The sequence below is a fragment of the Erinaceus europaeus genome, chromosome 7 (genome assembly GCF_950295315.1).
Source record: "Erinaceus europaeus chromosome 7, mEriEur2.1, whole genome shotgun sequence".
In the NCBI taxonomy this organism is placed as follows: domain Eukaryota; kingdom Metazoa; phylum Chordata; class Mammalia; order Eulipotyphla; family Erinaceidae; genus Erinaceus; species Erinaceus europaeus.
In genome coordinates, this window is record NC_080168.1 from 85375706 (window position 1) to 85389323 (window position 13618).

Consider the following 13618-nt stretch of genomic DNA (forward strand, 5'->3'; position numbering starts at 1 on the left):
ATAATCCTAATTAGAAGCCTAATTATATTTCTGCTCTATGAGTATTTTTAGATAGCCTTAACATTTGATCTGTTTAGTCTAGTTTTACAGGTGGCAATAGATTAAAACAGGTTTTAAAATAAGATATGAGTATTGCATTTCTAATAATAGGTGATTGCGGTCCCAGAGCCACTTTTTATTTGGTGACGCATGGAACAACCCTTTGATGATGGTAATTGTGCCCACACGCCCTGTCCCAACACTGGGAAAAATAGGCCACCCTTTGTAGTTAGGGCCGTCTTTCCACTGTATAAACTTGAACTTGATTTCAATTCAGACTCTTTAGTTTCTCTCATTCTTTCCCTCTAAAATAACCAGCCATTTCAATTCTTCCCAAATCCTCTGGTTACATGTTCCCAGGGATACTTGTCCTGATGTCACCTCCACTGCTTCACTACCCTTTCACAAAATAGACACCTGCCTCCCATGTGGCACCTCAAACGTGTGTGTGCAGGAGAATCACTCAGGAAAATGCAAGTTCCCAGGCAGCATCCAAAGTGATTCTACCTCTGCGCATCTCTCACAGATATAGGAACTCTGATTTTAAAAAACAAATCTCAGCTGAACTTTGGACAGATTTGGAGACACATAGCTTTTCGAGACCTGCTTTTTTACTTCCAAATGCAAAGTTTTTCATGACACTTCCAGTTGCTTTCCATGAATGTCAGCACCCTGCAATTATAAAGCATGAGACAAGTAGACAAATAGGAGGTTTAATTTTATTTTTAATATTTGTCTAGGTTAATCACAACTCCTCCTCAAATCAACCAAATTCTTCTGTCATTTTATAAGGTAGAAGAGAGACATATACAAAGGCAAAGAGAGAGGTCCCAGGCGGGGAGTGAGGGCAGTGCACATGGTAAAGCACACACATTATAGTGCTTGTGGACCTGGGTTCAAGATTCTGCACCCCACTTGCAAAGGGGAACTTCATAAGCAGTGAAGAACTGCTGCAAGTGTCTCTCTTTCTTTCTCCCTTTCTGTTTCCTCCTTCCCTTTCAGTTTTTATATCTATGAAATAAAAGAAACAATCAAAACGAACAGAAAAGAAGAGAAAAGAAAAGGAAAAGAAAAGAAAAGAAAAGACTGCTTAGAGTAGTGGATTTATTGTGCAGGCACCAAGTCCCAGTGATAACCTTGGTGTCAACAAAATAACCACAACACTGTGGTAAAGGTAGACAATGAATGTTAAAGAATAAACACCAAATGATCTCACTCATAAGCAAGACTTGATAAATAGGGACAAGAAGGGAGAACACAAAAATAAAATGAAGACTGGCCATGGTTTATTACACCAAAGCAAAGGACCTGGGGGAAGAGGGAGAAGGAGGTGTGGAAGAGAACTGTGGGTTTTGGTGCATAATGAAATTGTACTCGTATATCAATGACTACACTGTAAAACATTAACCCCTCAATACAAAAAGAAAACAAAAATAACAGCAACAATAATAACAATACACAAAGGCAGGGAGAAACTCCAGGTAAGTTCACTAGCTGCATTTGGGGTACTGCAGTTCCACTCAAGAGTTTGATGTGGTCAGTCTCCTACTGCCTGAGATTCTGATGATTTGGATACAGGGGAGCCATTTGCCACACCTGTCAAACTAAGTGACACAATCTTGAGCCTCTCTATTGGTCCAGCCTTTGATAAGATCCTCTCAGATTCTTTCTACCCACAACTTCACAACACACTAAAACTTCAGCTTGACTAGACCATGCATCAACTATTTCTAAGCATCCAGGTCCATTATCAAAAGCAGACAAGTCTCTACACAGCTGGAAAGGTTTTTTTTTATTGCAAACATTAAGTCAGGACAGTCACACAGTGGACTAGGAGGTATGTGACATTTCTGGAGAAGCTAACCTCAAGTGACACAGGTTTTCACAACCAAAGGCTTTGGCAACTTAAAATAATAACTGAAGTCATGGTAACAGGATGTTTCAATTTAGCACCAAATGGCACTTGACTTATTACTTACATGTGAGTGGATTTGACTGGATGTGCCCTCAGTTAATGGTACCTCATACACTCCTACAGCACTGAGAAGGAGGGATCCAGTCACTCACTAATATTATTTACAGGCTTTAGTGAATATCCACTATTAACTCTGCGACAGAGTTAATAAGTGGATATTAAAAGTGACAGAGAATAAGAAGAAACTTGACTCTTGATAAATAAGTCCTCTACTCAGGGAAACATCCCTTGTGAGTGTGATAAGTACTATAATTGGAAGAAGCGTGGACTAACAAGTGTAGGGAACGAGAGACAGAGAAGAGAAAGTAAACACAGAGGAAGGGGCACTTGAATTGGGTTCTGGAAGACAAATAAAAGTTGGCTAAGAGGATAATGGGCAGAGGAGTTAGTGGTTGGCATTCAAGGGAAGAACTGTATGTGACGAACAGAATATGGCTTACTTGGAATTACATGTAATTTCTTTTTTCTTACTTCATTATGGTTTAGAGAGGAATCTGTTAGAGGTCTAGGTCCACCATATGTAAATGTGTGGGAATCCCAGTATTCCCTGACTAGGGCCCTGGATGATGGAGTGGCCTGCTAGTGACCAAAATTGGGTCATCATTAGAGTGTGCTTGTCTCTAGTGGTGGGAATTCTGTGGAACTTTACCCCTCTTATCCTGTAATCTTGTCAATCATTACTAAATCACTACAGGGTGACTTCACTCATAAGTGGAATATAGAGAATTGAAGCACAGGCCTGGGTGGTGGCATACCTGGGGGACGCATCACAAGTGGCAAAGCAGGTTTGCAGGTATCTATCTTTCTCTCACCCTCTTTGTCTTTGTCTTCCCCTCCTCTCTCCATTTCTCTTTGTCCTATCCAATAAAATGGATAAAGTGGCTTCCAGGAGCAGTGGATTTTAGTGCCAGCACCAAACTCCACCGATAACCCTGGTGGAAAACAGAGGTGGAGGTGGGAGGGAAAATTGAAACACTAAACTTGAAAAAGGGAAATATATATATAGTCGACCTATATCTATGACCTTGGGAGCATTATGGTCACTGCCGATAAATGGAGGTGGGGGCACAGAACTTTGGTAGTGGGAGTGCTGTGGAATTATACCATTATTAGCATATAATCTTGAAAAATCTCTGTTCAGTCACTAATAAAACATATATATTAACAAAAAAAACTTTCATACTTGAGGCTGAGCTCCCAGGTTCAATCCCCAGCAAAGCAACAAGCCAGAGTTGAGCAGTGCTCTGGTCTTTCTTTGTATCTATCTCACTTGAAAAGTAAATATATTATTTTAATTTTTTTTAAAGTATTCTTGTCAAAGGCAAGAAGAGAAGGTAAGGGTGAGCTCCTCCTAAGAACCAGCTAAAGATAAATGTGGTGGACAGACTGTGGACAAGCCATGGGGGAGGTAGAAAAGATAGGTGGTGAAAACCAGAGACCTGTTAAGTATTGAGTGAGAAGCCTCGATGTACTTTGAAAATCTATTCTGCCAGCTGTGCAGGGAAAAAATGTGTGAGAGGGGCTAGCAGAGAGGGAGGCAGCAACCAGGAGGTGATTGGAGATGCAAGTGATAGGTGGCTATGACTCAGACATGACAGTGGTCATGGATACAGGCAACAATTTTAGATTTTGCCCTGGAAACATGAGGAAAGAAGGAGTCATGGGAAAAATCACATGGCTATTTCAGCTGCTTCTGGCCCAGCCTGTTAATTACTAGAGAGTCAAAACCAACAACCAGATCTTCCCACTCCTTGGCAGTGTTTTTTTGTTTGTTTGCTTGCTTTTGTTTCATTTCTTTGTTGTTGTTTTTGTTTTTTTCTCTACTATATGATGCAGACTCTAAAAATTACAGTTATCTGTCAAGTTTGGATATATAGGTGACCTGAGGATGTCAACCAACACAAAGGGTGAAAATGTGAGCAAATAATTATCCAGAGTATTGTATTTTCTTTTTTGATATTTATTTATACATGGTTTCCATTGGGGCCATGTGTGCCTGATGCTTTTGTTATATATAAGAGTGTGAATGAATTGGGTCTATGACATATCTCACTTGGATAGTAGACTGCTTTGCCATATATGTGACCCAGGTTTGAGCCTGGCCCTTACCATATTGAAGGAAGTTTTAGTGCTCTGGTCTCTTTAATTCTCCACCTCTTTGCTTCTCTACCTCTATAAAAAAAATAATAATTGTAAGACCTTATCAGAAAGCTCAGCTCCTTCCCTTTAAATGCTAAAGAAGAGAATGTTAGGAACATGCTGAACAAAGGACAGACAACTGGGCTGGTGCTCTTGCAAGTCTCTGTTCCAATCTTCGGAGTATTAATCCATACCAGTCCAGAAGGTATGAAGCAGATTTCTTCTTTTTTTCTGGCCTGTTCACCCTACAGATCAGGACAGGTGGATCTGAGCATATGTTCTGGAAGGACTCAACACCCCTCTCTGCAGCCCAGGAACTCTTCCTCCTTCCAGATACACCTGCTGTCATAGCTCAGGTTCATCTACCCACCTCCCACGCCCTTACTCAACTAGTACATTTCTTTCACATTCTTCTTTCCACTCTCTTTTCCTCACTCACATTCACTTCACTTGCACTTGTCCTTAATAATACATCTGAAGGGGGAGGGGTGGGCTGGGAGACGAGAGAAAATGTTTCAGGGAGAAAAATGGCAGAAGATATTCGCTGTTACAATCACCACATGTAAATGTCATTCATTATGCATTGTTCCTTCAAATTAGTAGCTTCATCTAATTGAGCTAGGCTGTTCTGTTGAAAGCTGCTCTATCAATGTCAAAAATCAAAGACAGAGAGTGGGGGGAAGGCTGTGTTTAGGAAGATGGTATTTTAAGTGTGGATTTATTGAAAAAAAGTGCCACTTTTCTCCCACCTGGCTTTGTAAGCCTTTGTTCTTAAGATGTTACACCACTACTAGAGTTACCAGTTTAAATGGAAATCCCAAAGAGACTTCTTCTTGGGATTCAGACACACTGTATTGGGGGTTCAAGGTTGTAGAGGAAGTCAGAGATCTTGACTCAAGTTCAAGAATCTGCCACTCAGTAACTGGGTAATTTAGAGTATTCCAGATCGGGGGGGGGGGGGGGGTAGTGGCCCCAGATCCTATCTTCTCTGGGTACATTAAATCACCTCCTCTCTCTGAACCTCAACTTTAGTATCTAACCAAAGAGAAGTTTAAGAGCATTTATTCACAGACATTAAGCTGACTGCCCATATTGTTGACATTATTATTATTATTTCTTTAATCAGAGCACTACTTAGCTCTGGCTTATGGTAGTGTTTATCCTGACACAGCCTAACTGGTTCTTTCTCAAGCTGAAACATTACCATAACACATTTCTTCCTGCACCAGGTCTCAAACCTGAGACCTTGGAACCTTAGGGCCTTAGGCAGGTGGATCTTTAAAGTAACCACTATACTGCTTTCTCAACCCAAAGTCTTGCTACTGAGAATTCATGTGGTAGGATTTATTATGCCAATTTTACAATGAGGAAACCAAGGTTCCACACGTCAGTCTAAATTTAAGACCTGGGTTCTCTCCACTACATGTGTCATCTTCTCTGATTTTCCACAAACATCTCACATAAAATTTGCTCTTTGAAAGTCTGCATTTGTTGTTTACTTTGTAACAAACCCAAGAAGTACCAAATGTGTTTTATTAAAGAGGCTACCACGTAGGAGACATTCTCATTACTTTCTGCCATTGACTTCATTAAATTTGTGGGGGAAACGTAATAATACTTGTCCTGCCTGCCTTTTCTGCCTAACCTAAAATAATCCAGAGATTTAAAAGGAAATGTTAAAAACAAAAAATGACAATAATAACAAAAACTCCTTTCTGTAGCTGCTTGTCTGCCATACTACTTATCAATTGCTGGAGAGAAGGTTATCTCAAAATCTATTATCTCCTTTTTCTAAGAAGTTGAAATTGACTTTTAATTAATTTTGTGAGAAAGGAAGCAGAGCAGAACTCAGATTTGGCATATGCAATGGCAGCAATTGAATCTGGAGCCTACTTCCTCCATTTAATACTTTGGGCCCCCTTATCAAAGATTAGATGTCCATAGGTATGGGGGTTTAGTTCTGGGCTTTCAGTTCGATTCCACTGGTCTGTGTGCCTATTTTTGTTCCAGTACAAGGCTGTTTTAATGATGATGGCCTTATAATATAGTTTGAGATCTGGGAGTGTGATGCCTCCATTTCTGTTTCTTTTCCTCAAGATGGTTTTGGCAATTCTAGGTGTTTTCTGGTTCCAGATAAATGATTGCAGTTTTTGTTCTATTCTCTTTTTTCTAGGTCAGGAATCCTGACACAGCTTAACTGCTTCTCTTCCAGACTGCAGTCAAAGTAGAGGCCAGGGTGGTAGTCAGTTAAAGATACAGCTTCGATCCCCAGCACCACTTTGAGCTGGAGTAATCAATGCTCTGCTCAAAATGCATACTTACATACATATACTAATAAATAAGACTATTGGGCAAAGTTCTGTTTCTAAGCTCATTCAGGGGTTGTTGGCCGATTCTATTCCTTGTGTGTTATTGGCTAGAGGACTATCACATTTCTCTGCTACTTGGGTCCCTTCCTTAGCAGCTCAAAGCAGTAACAGGCTTCTCCAGAGTGACCAACAGAGAAACTAAGTGATAGCAAAATGGAAGTCAGTCTTTTCATAAACTTCTCTCAAAAATAATGCTTTATGGCCTTACAGCTATGCTACATTCACTGTAAGCAAGTTACTATGTCTGGTTTTTGTACTCAGCAGGCAAGCTTAATCATGTTCATTGATTCAATCAGTAATACAGTTCAATTCATACCAATACATCCACATTTATCAAACAAATCTTTAAATCGGTGCCTCTGTGAGAGGGTTTTTGGAGTGAGAATACGTGGGTAGATTGTTTTATTAAAAAATTGTATGAGGTAATCTGGATTAACTCATGCACTATAGAAAATGAAGGAACTAGGTTTTCAATTACATTGAAGGTTGCTTCTGCTTCTGAAATCCAAACTCACATTTCTCTTCAAGAAAATTAATGGTCACATTAATTCATTTCTGCATTGCAATTACAATGACAAAATTAAATGACTAATAATAGATATGAATGTGTTTTCTACAATTATAAGATGTTCTTCAACCTTGGAGACTACAGGTGTCCAGTGCTTACCCAGTATGCCATTTGAAGGAACCTCCAGGTCCTCTGAACTGTCGTGTGGGAGGAGAAAGGACATCGGGGAAGAACTCTCTTAAGAAGAGGACAAGAGGGGTTCGGGCAGTAGTGCAGCTGGTTAAGCACAGGTAGCGCAAAGTGCAAGGACCAGCTTAAGAATCACGGTTCGACCCCCGGCTCCCCATCTGTAGGGGAGTTGCTTTACAAGCTGTGAAGCAGGTCTGCAGGTGTCTGTCTTTCTCTCCCCCTGTGTCTTCCCCTCCTCTCTCCATTTCTCTCTGTCCTATCCAACAATGACATCAATAACAACAACAATAATAATAACCACAACAAAGATAAAACAACAAGGACAACAAAAAGGGAAAAATAGTCTCCAGGAGCAGTGGATTTGTGGTACAAGTACTGAGCCCCAGCAATAACCCTGCAGGCAAAAAGAAGAAGAAGAAGAAGAAGAAGAAGAAGAAGAAGAAGAAGAAGAAGAAGAAGGAGAAGGAGAAGGAGAAGGAGAAGGAGAAGGAGAAGGAGAAGGAGAAGGAGAAGGAGAAGGAGAAGGAGAAGGAGAAGGAGAAGGAGAAGGAGAAGGAGAAGGAGAAGAAGACGAGCATTCAGAGGCTGACGAGTGCCCCCTGTCCCTAGCAGGTGGAAATGTAGATTGAAACAAGGACCTGTTTCTTTGATGCTCTGTAAATGGCTAAAACCCATGGAGAGTGCCTCCAGCACTTGTGGCAGACATGACTCAGAAGTAGGGAAAAGGGTATTTCCAAACCCATGTACCCTGGTTGTAAATATTTTGATCATAAGCGATTTATTTGTTATTTTTTAATCTTCACTTATTGGATAGAGAAACCCAAAATTGAGGAATTGAGAGGGAATGGTAGAGCTGGATAGAGATGAAGAGACATTTGCAACACTGCTTCACCATTCACAAAGCCTTTTCCCTTGCAGTTAGGGACTCAGGGCTCAATTCTGGGTCCTTGTGCATTGTGACATGAGCGGTCAACCAGGTGCGTCACCACCTGGTGCCTTATTTATTTATTCCTTTATTTATTATTATTATTTGTCTTCAGGCTTATCCCTGGGGCTGGGTGCCTGCACTACTAATCCACTGCTCCTGGCAGTCATTTTCTTTTCCATTGTTGCTGTTGGATAGAGACAGAGAGAAATTGAGGGGGAAGAGGGAGGCAGAGAGGGGGAAAGAAAGAAACCTGCAGACCTGCTTCATCCCTTGTGAAGGGGCCACCCTGCAAGTGCGGAGCTGGAGGCTCGAACGAACAGGATCCTTTCTGGGTCCTTGCATTTCACATTATGTGCTCTTAGCCCGGTACGCTACCTCCCAGTCCCCATATTTATGTTACTTTTTTAAAGATCTATTTATTTTCATGGAAGATAAAGAATAATCAAGGAAGATCAGAGCACTGCTCAGCTCTGGCATATGGCTATGTAAGATTAAACATGGGGCCTTTGGAACTTTTGATATACAAGTCCTGTGCTCCAATTCTGAGATATCTTCTCAGTCTTGATCATAATAAGTACTTTAATTTAAAATAAGATGACAGTGAACGAAATCAACTTGTTCTAGGATAAATCGTTGGTCTGAACAGATGAGTTCTTAAAAAAATATATACACACAAATGTTTCTCAAACACTTCTTTTCCCTGAGTTGAGAAATCGGTTCATTATGAGATAGTTTTATAATCCTTTATGAAAATATTGATTAATTTTTATTTTGAAAGAATTTATGGGTGGGTGGATATTATTCTATCTTTTGTTTTTTTCAAAAACTCCTGGTTTTCTTCCTCCAGTATATTTTTCTGCCAGTAAAATAATTGTACTCTGTGGGGTTGACAATAGTGGAAATATTGCCACAATTTAAAGGTTGCTTCCAACTCATCAATATTACAAATAGTGCAAAGCAGGCACATTTGGTTGAAATTATAAATTAGAAGAATAGAAAAAAACTATCAAGAGATGTAAATATAAGTTGGAGATATTCCCTTTGGATCATATTAGTACTTCAACCAAATTGCTGAGTTACTTGTTTTCCACCAAAACACATTTTAAATGCTAATATCTTGAGGGAGCCCCAAGGTCCTCTGGGGAAAAAAAAATCTCCTCTAGGAAAGGATTTCTCTCTGGAAACAGTAGTAAAGCATTCTCCTGGAGTGACAGGCTAGGAAGCAGGTAGAACAAAGAAGGCATGAAGAGGGGGCCAGGTGGTAGCACAGCAGGTTAAGCACACATAGTACAAACCACAATACCCCCACAAGGATCTGGGTTAGAACCCCCGGCTCTCCAACTGCAGGGGAGTCATTTCGCAAGCACTGTAGCAGGTCTGCAGGTGCCTATCTTGCTCTCTCCCTCTCCTCCTCTCCCTCTTCTCTCAACTTCTCTCTGTCCTATCCAGTAAAATGGAAAAACTGATCTCTAAGAGCAGTGGATTTATAGTAGACATGAAGAGAGCTTGATAAGATAGCTTTTACATGTAAGCATGATGCCCCCAGGAAGAGCAGCAATTATTTAAAGGTACTTTAGGGGACATTGATTCTTTACAATGTGCAGATAATTTCAAATGTAACTATTTAATGGTCTTTGTTGTGACATCAAAGGGGTTCCAGCTTGCATAGCTATAAGAAATCATTACTATACTTTTTTTAAAAAGTTACAATAGAGACAGAAAAATGGATGGTGGGGGCCCTGGAAGCCTGCTCCACTGCTCCTAAAGCTTTCCCCCTGAAGGTAGTACCAGGGACTCCAACCTGGTTCATCACCTATGGTAAAATGTATACTTTGCCAGGATCTCATTGTTATACTTTTGCTACCATTTCACCATTTATGCCAGATGTTAATCTTCAAGGTGAGGTTTATGTTGGGATACAGAGGTAACCTAATGCAGTGAACCAAAAACTGCTCTTAAAAGAAAATCTATACTTTAAAAACCATCTGCTGACGGTATATAAAAATATTTGAGAGGAGTTGGGCGGTAGATCAGCAGGTTAAGCGCAGGTGGCGCAAAGCGCAAGGACCGGCATAAGGATCCCAGTTCGAGCCCCCAGCTCCCCACCTGCAGGGGAGTCGCTTCACAGGCGATGAAGCAGATCTGCAGGTGTCTGTCTTTCTCTCCCCCTGTCTTCCCCTCCTCTTTCCATTTTTCTCTGTCCTATCCAACAACGACAACAATAAAACAACAAGGGCAACAAAAGAGAATAAATAAATATAAAAAAATCTTTAAAAAAAGGAAAAGAAAAATATTTGAACTGATATTTTTATGCGTTTATATATAAAGATGAATGGGAATATCAATGAACATATGAATGTGTGGTCAGGGAGATGGCTGAGCAGTCAGAGTGCAGGACTTGCTTGCTTGTCCTGGTTCAAGCCTCCAGCACTGCATGTGCTAGAGTAGTGCTCTGGCCTCTCTCACACATAAAATTCTGCCTTTCACATGTGATTTAAATTTTATTTATATCAGTGTGATGTGAAGAATAGCACTGGGTCCCTCCCTCAGTTCAATGGCTCCCAGTCACCAAAGGCAGGCAAAACCTGAAGGTAGTTACCTGCCTGAGTTCTAGGGACTTACAGTGACCTGCATGTGTTACAGCAAAGGAAATTAAGTCATTTAACTATAACTAAAGTATCCATCCCAAACCAGAAAAAGAAGGGGCAAGTATGTATCAATGTGAACAGATTAGAGAAGATGGTTGGCCCATGTCTACAACTTTAGGGGAACTGTGGTGGATTGCAGTGGGGAAAGTGAAGACTCAGAACTCTGGGGATGGGAATGGTGTGGACTCAAACCCCTCTTGACATGCAATTATGTAATATAAAGATATAAAAAATAAGTAAAGTAATTCATCCTCAAATGTACATACAACTTTTAAGTTTCTACATATTTCTCAATAAAAATGTTCCTACAGATTAAATACAGACAGCATTCAACACAATGCTAACAATGAAACAAGTCATGCTATTAAAATCGTTGAGTCTTTCCTACTAATACGAACAGTTGATAGTTGTAGAAGTGACACTACAATAAAGGGGGGGGGCACCTGCTATTAGAAAGAAACTGGCTATAGAGAGAAAAGTGGAAGCATATGTTTCGAAACGTTCATTGTTCTACTATTTTAGTTCCAGAAGCAATGTTGTCTTGCCTTAAAGATGTGTGACTTGTACATTTAGGAAATTTGGAAACTTTTTCTCCTAGCATGTTTAAAAGTCCTTCACCTAAAAAAGAGTTTCAGTAATTTTTAGATCCTTTGTTAAAAAATATTAAAGATGTAACAAGTTCTGATGAGTTGAAAGAACATTTTATTGACATCAGCGAAGAGGGAAGATTACTAGCCAGGATACAATTCAAACGTTCATATAATGAGTGGATGGATTGGGAGGGTATAAGCTTTTCATGGGTTAGTAAGAGAGGCTTTTAGTGGAAGGAATTGTGCTGTCTTTGCCAGGCCTGCTCCTCCTTCAGGGCCTCTTCCAGCAAGGACAGAGGGCAGCCAAGTATGCAAATAAACCCAAGTAACATCCTGAGCTTCAGTCATTGTATCAAGGGGAAATAAACCAAAATTTTTTAAAAAGACAGGTTGGGGAGATAGCATAATGGTTATGCAAAAAGATTCTCATGCCTGAGGCTCTGAATTCTCAGGTTCAATCCCAGCACCACTATAAGCCAGAGCTGAGTAGCACTCTGGTGATCAACAAGCAAAGCCCTATTGCCCTACATGCCCACCTAGCATGAAAGAGAGGTGGCCCCACAGAGACCTGGAGGAGGTGCATGAGCTCTTAGGTATTACCCTGTGGTGAGTCCTGCTCAGACTACAAATGAAGATTTATGTCACAGTAGATTTTCACTCCTATGGGTACAGCAGAGAAGACACTTAAACACAGGTTGGTGGCGACCTGATTGAATGCACATATTACCGTGTACAAGGGCCTTTTCTGGTTCAAGCTCCCATACCCCACCTGCAGGGGAAAAAGTTCACAAGTGATTAAGCATTGTTGCAGAAGTTTCTCTCTCTTTCTTCCACCCCTCTTAATTTCCTTTTGTCTCTATCCAAATAAGGATCCAGGGGGCCAGCTATAGCACACCAGGTGAAGTACACATAGTACAAAGTGCTGGGACCACATAAAGATCCCAGCTCAAGACCCCAGCTTCCCACCTGCAGGGGGATCTTTTTGCAGTCAGTGAAGCAGGTCTGCAAGTGTCTTTCTCCCCGCCTCCCGCCTCTCTCAATTTCTCTGTCTTATCCAACAACAACAACAACAACAACAATAATAACAACAATGGAAAAAATGGCCACCAGAAGCAGTGGATTCACAGTGTATGCACCAAGCCCCAGCAATAACCCTGGAGGTGAGGGGGTCGGGCAGTAACGCAGCGGGTTAAGTGCACATGGCACAAAGCGCAAGGACTGGCATAAGGATCCCAGTTCGAGCCCCCAGTTCCTCACCTGCAGGGGAGTCGCTTCACAGGCGGTGAAGTAGGTCTGCAGGTGTCTATCTTTCTCTCTGTCTTCCCCTCCTCTCTCCATTTCTCTCTGTCCTATCCAACAACGCATGACATCAACAACAATAATAACCACAACAAGGCTACAACAAGGGCAACAAAAAAGGGGGGATGTCCAAGAGCTGTGGATTCATGGTGCAGGCACTGGGCTCCAGCAATAACCCTGGAGGCAAAACAAAACAAAAAAACAAAAAAGAAAAAAACTCTGGAGGTGTAAAAAAAATCAGTCATCAAATCAGGCCAACTACTTCAACATTCCCAAAATACATCATTCTTCCTGCTCTTCTTTTTTAGAAAGTCATTTCCTTACAAACTAAACCAAACCACTATTTCTCTTTCTGTCTAACTCCTTTCCATATGCCCACTTATGTTTCCATTCTTCTTTGAAACTGGCTCCATCAATTGAATCCTTCTGGGCCTTTGTTTCTTCTGGATGTCTACACTACTTAAAATAGTCAGATACAGCATGCAATATTCTCTAATGTCTGCTGTTATCTGTTGCTCCAACTAGATTTTAAGAATAAGTACTCCATTTTTATTTTTTTATTTCCATAGCACCAATGTAGCAGTCCATTTACAAATACCACGGATTCACTGGCTTCTCCAATTTAGTATAACTTCCCTTCTATTCCATTCATCCAAAGTTGAGTTCACTTCTCTTATCTGACATACTCTCAACATCTCTGAAATATCCTTTCTCAGGATGAAGGTATGGATCAACCTGTCAACATTTATGTCCAGCAGAGAAGCAATTACAGAAGTCAGACCTCCCACCTTCTGACCCCATAAAGAGTGGTCCATACTACCAGAGGGATAAAGAATAGGAAAGCTTCCAATGGAGGGGATGGGATACTGAACCCTGGTGGTGGGAGCTGTATAGAATTGTACCCCACTTATCCCACAATCTTGTCAATCATTAT

General features: G+C 40.8%; 1 long non-coding RNA gene across 1 annotated transcript in view; it reads right to left on the reverse strand.

Moving 5' to 3' along the window:
• Nucleotides 1-746: 746 nt before the first annotated feature.
• The window catches only part of LOC132539294 (uncharacterized), a 57495-nt gene continuing 44623 nt past the window's right edge, over nt 747-13618 (reverse strand). Inside the window, exons 2-3 of the long non-coding RNA XR_009550552.1 lie at nt 12113-12154; nt 747-1050 (exon numbers count right to left, since the gene is read on the reverse strand). This is a non-coding gene — a long non-coding RNA (uncharacterized LOC132539294). The remainder of the gene's footprint in view (nt 1051-12112; nt 12155-13618) is intronic.